The sequence below is a fragment of the Ochotona princeps genome, chromosome 18, assembly GCF_030435755.1.
Source record: "Ochotona princeps isolate mOchPri1 chromosome 18, mOchPri1.hap1, whole genome shotgun sequence".
NCBI classification, from domain to species: domain Eukaryota; kingdom Metazoa; phylum Chordata; class Mammalia; order Lagomorpha; family Ochotonidae; genus Ochotona; species Ochotona princeps.
This window is the reverse complement of record NC_080849.1, coordinates 14,939,640-14,944,575: the sequence shown is the minus strand read 5'-3', so window position 1 is coordinate 14,944,575 and position 4,936 is coordinate 14,939,640. Positions and strand designations below refer to the sequence as shown.

At 40.7% G+C, this 4,936-nt stretch overlaps 1 non-coding gene across 1 annotated transcript; it reads left to right on the top strand.

Annotated features, from left to right (window-relative positions):
• Window positions 1-3,920: 3,920 nt before the first annotated feature.
• Window positions 3,921-4,027, top strand: LOC118758113 (U6 spliceosomal RNA). Its single transcript, XR_004995540.2, has one exon. It is a non-coding gene; the product is annotated as a U6 spliceosomal RNA (small nuclear RNA).
• Window positions 4,028-4,936: the final 909 nt, after the last annotated feature.

The following is a 4,936-nucleotide window of genomic DNA, read 5'->3' as shown; positions in this document are numbered from 1 at the left end:
AATTTAGAATTGGCTGCAGTCTTCATGCCCATCTGTCCATGAAAATCATGTTAGCAATGCTGTGGTAATAGAGGTGGTGTCTCTACTCTCCAGTGTTGTCGATGCCAGGGTACAGTGTCTAGTTAGCATAAGGTAAATCAATCAGAAACACATCAATACTTCGACTCAACCAAATAAATGTTACTCAGCCCCGTAGACAGACAAAGGTACTAAGACCAAAGGAACAGTAACAATGATAACAAGCACAACAAACACAAACATGTCTAAACTCCTGTAACAATAGAAAGGGAGGACGTAGAATCATCCAAATCTTTTGATATCAAAACTAGTCTTCTCCTAGTACAATAATATGCGGTTCCCATATTTGTTGCCCTGATGATTTTCCTGGCAGTGATGACATACTACAAAGATTCACATCCCATTCTCTAGAAATGGATCATATGGTAAAGCCATCAATCTTCCTGATGACTGTGAGGCCGTACCAATGGAGAATGTAAAGCATCTATCTCCGTGGATCCAATCTTCACTGGTCCAACCCACACACCATTTAATTATGGAATTCTATCATCTAAGAGTTCAGTTGAGTTCACTAATAACATAAGCTACTTCCCTAGCTTTTGAGAAACCCGTTCCCCCTTTTTAAAGAAATATTTATGTAGGTATTTATTTATTTGAAAGGCAAAATATCAGAGAAGGAGAGAGAGACAGTGATTAAGACAGAGGGAAAGAGGTTCCATCCCCTGGTTTTCTTCCCAATGGGCCCCCAAAGCCAGGCCAGGGCCAACAGTTCCATCTGACTCTCCCACAGGGATGCCAGGGGCTCAAGCAGTTGTTCATCTTCTGATGCTTTCCCTGGCACATCAGTAGGAGTCTGAATGGGAAGCAGAGCAGCCAGGGTTCCATCTTCACTCCCCATAACATGGGAAGCTAGTTTCGCTAGTGACATTTTGCCCACCATGCCACAACACCGGACCCAAAGAAACATTTTCCATGAAGACATTATGCTTGTAGCATTGCTGGGATTCTGGCACATCTTGAGGGGCATTCTGAAGTTGGTTGTTCAGACCACGACTCCCCACTTTACTGTACTAACATACCCATATTGTTTTGTTTCATAAAGCACTACTTCTACAGCGAGGAAAGGAGGAGGATAATAAGTTGGCTCAGAAGCTAAGATACTCTTCGAGACACTGCTCCCCCTTCTCAGAGTGTGAATCTGAGTCCTGGCTCTGATCCTAAGACCAGCTCCCTGCTAAGGCATGCTCTGGGAGGCTAGAATTGGATACTCAGTAAGCTGGGCCCCTGCTACCCGCAGATCTGGATTTCAGCTCCTGGTTTTCAGCTCCAGCCTGGCCATTTCAGGCATTTGAGAAGAGAACGAGTAGATGCGAAATGTGCCTGCTCATGCCGTGTCTGGCTCTTCAATAAGTAACTTTTAGAAAAAGAATAACTTATTAGCTTACGCTGTGTGATGATTTGAAGGTTTATTCCAAGACTGGAAGTTTCTTAAAGTGCAAGGCCTGGCACAGCAATTTGGAAACATGGTAAAAATAAAAAATCAATGGCCACCCCCCCGAACATGTGTGATCAGAGGCAGGGGTCCAGTAGTAGATAGCAGTGATGTCCACTCAAGAGTGAGAATCACTGTTCTACAAGCAGTCATTAAAATTGCTGCCGGGTCCTCAGCTTCAAACAAAAAGGCAGTTAGAAAAAGAAGGAGAAAAGAGAAGAGAAAGAGAGAGAGAGAGAGAGAGAGAGAGAGACAGAGACTCTGGAAAATAGTGACAATCCAAATTGAGAAAGAGAAGGAATGAGATAATTTTGTTCTCAGAGATATTTACCAAGTCCACTAAAGAGGCTCAAGTTCAGGGCTTGTATTTATAGCTAAGCCTTCCTTTGCGGACCTAACAAAACAGCTCTTTAACGGATTCTTTTGAGAACCACCATCTTTCTTGCTATTACCATATACAACACAGCCATATTACTAAGTGTCAGGTGAAATATTTTGCTTTGCAAAATTTCTCCCCATTAAAATTTAAAGCAACCATTTTTAAATCATCTTAGCACATGATTTTGAGTCATACATGGTTGACAAAAATGACTCACAAATGACTATAATTTGACAAAGCTTTAGTTACTCTATTAATTTCTGAAGGAAAAAATTACAAATGTAAATAAATTAGAATAGAATACTTTACTATTCGGGAGAAAATCTTTACATTCAAACAATAACTTTATAATGTCAAAATAACCAGTAGGTATTAATCAGTATGTGGGCTATGTAAATATTTGCTTGTTTCCATAGTGATTGGCAAGCCCAGATACAAAAAAAAATCCACACATGTTATCACTTCCTAATAATATGATCATAAAAACACGACTCAGGCCAGACTGAGAGGAGAATAAACACCACTAATTAAAACATTTATGAAATCAAGGAGGTGACAAACGAAGTATTGAGTGTAAAAATGAAAAAGAAGTAAAATATACCTTTTTAAAAAAAGCATGAAGGAAACTTGAGCAACCTTTAATTATCTTTCAAAAAGCTATTTGGAATTTTCCAAAAATAAAACATCTGACAACTGCTCAAAGCACACTGTACCCCCACCCACAAAACATACACTTTTAAAGTGGATATACAGCCATGGCTGTGAAGTGTGTTTGAAAAAAAGTGAGATTGTTGGCATTTCACTTGAAATCAACTGAGAAGTTCTTTACTAAAGAAGTGAGAAGCTTAAAGCTGTTTTCCAAAGCTTTAGGGGAGTACGGCATATTACTGAGCGGGAGCATTTGGTCAAAGAGTAAATTAGTAGTATGCTTCACACTTTGCCCAAGAAATCTACACAGGAACCACAGTTGTCTTAAATAATCAGTCCTGTTAACGGGCCTTTGGTAATGAAATGTCTTCACAAAGCAGTCACCAGCGCAAAGGCTGTTTTTAGAAACGCTTTGTTCATCCGATATCTGCTGGGATAATGCAGCCTCTTTTCCCCTCTGAATCATTTTGAAAAAGAAAAACAAACCCAGAAAGCAGCAACATACCCTCCCATGGCAGGAGGGACTGAATATGCCAACCAAGGTATTGACAAAGATGTGTAGTTAGGGGAACAGTCGCGGTGGACAGTAAACACAGTGAGTCCAAGTGCAAAGCCATTCTGAATTGAGCACATTGCAAGTCCAAAGTTAATGTATTACAGTAAAGAGCAAAGTCAAGGCAATTACACAGTTATTAGATTCTATCCCATGTATATACAAACAAGTACATAAGGCAACAAATATTGCAATGTCACTGAAAACAAATTATAAATATTATAAAAGTAAAACACAAGACTGAGGATCTTTAAAGAAAATCCATGAACATCCTGACTGTATCAATCAATATTAAATCTTGTGAAAAACTTAATAAAGTGAAAGCAAACAGTAGACTGGAAGAAAATATAAACAAATGCTGAAATAGATCAAGCCTTTATACCTTAACATGTAAAGATTTTTTGTAAGTCAATAATAGAAAGGCAAACAACAAGAAGAAAAAGATGAAATGAACAGAAAAAAAAGAGAAATCATGCAAAAATATGATTATCTTGGGCCTAGCATGGTAGCCTAGTGGCTAAAGAGTCATTACATTGCATGTGCCAGGATCCCATACCTGTGCCAGTTCTAATCTCAGCTGCTCCACTTCCCATCCAGCTCCCTGCTTGGGGCCTGGGAAAGCGGTCAAGGACGGCCCAATACCTTGGCATCCTGCACCTATGTGGGAGACCTGGAAGAAGCTTCTGGCTTCTGGCTACAAATCAGATCAGTCCCATCCACTGCGGCCACTTTGGGAGTGAGCCAGTGGATGAAAGATCTTTCTGTCCCTCCTCCCTGTGAATCTGCCTTTCCAATAAAAATAAATAAATCTTCAAAAATATATATGTGATGTGCTCGCTTCGGCAGCACATATACTAAAATTGGAATGATACAGAGAAGAATAGCATGGCCCTTGTACAAGGATGTCATGCAAAAATATATGTGTGATCATCCTATTAGTGTCTATGGCTACAGGAAAATAATTATTTTGTTTTCACCCATCAGATTGATAAAAAATTTTAAAGGTTAAGGATATCCCATACTGGCCAGAATATACAGATAAGAGAGCCTTTGCTGTTAATTCCAATAGGCAGCATACTTTAGGAATATCTTTGAGATATCTTTCACAAGTAGTTTGTATTTATTTACTTGAAAGGCAGAAAATAGCAGAGAGGATGTTCTGGTTTACTTCCTCAGTGGCCACACATGACTTTAGCCCACCCAGCTCAGGTTAAAGTCAGGAGCCAGGAACCCCATCCAAGTCTTCCATGTGGAGAATGGAGACCCTGCTCCTCTGCCATCATCTGCTCCTTTCCCAGGCTCGTTAGCAGAGGCCGAATTGGAAGTGGGGCATTAGGAGCATACATATGGCCCCCTCCCTCCAGTGGGTGTAGGGAAAAACATGTCAGGCACAGGGCCCCCTAAACACAACTGCTCCAACCATAACAATTACCAGATTTGGGCCATGGCCACACCGCACTCATTCAATAAGTGTACAGCAGTGGGGGCTCAAATGTCAAAACTATTGAATGTACTTTTCTCCTCTTTGAAAGTCTGTGGAATCATAATGTATTTTCTCTGGGGCCGAAGCAATGGATCAATCAGCTGATCTTATCCCTTGCAGAGTGCCAAGATCCCATATGGGTGCCAGTTCATGTCCCAGCTGCTCCACTCCCCATCCAATTTTCTGTTTAAGGCCTGGGAAAGCAGCAGAGGATAGCCCAAAGACTTGGGACGCTGAACCCAAGTGGGAGATCTGGACAAAGCTCCTAGCTCCTGGTTTTAGATCAGCTCAGCTCCGGTCATTGCAGCCATTTGTGGAGTGAACTATCAAATGGAAGATGTTTTTCTCTCTGTCTCTTCCTTT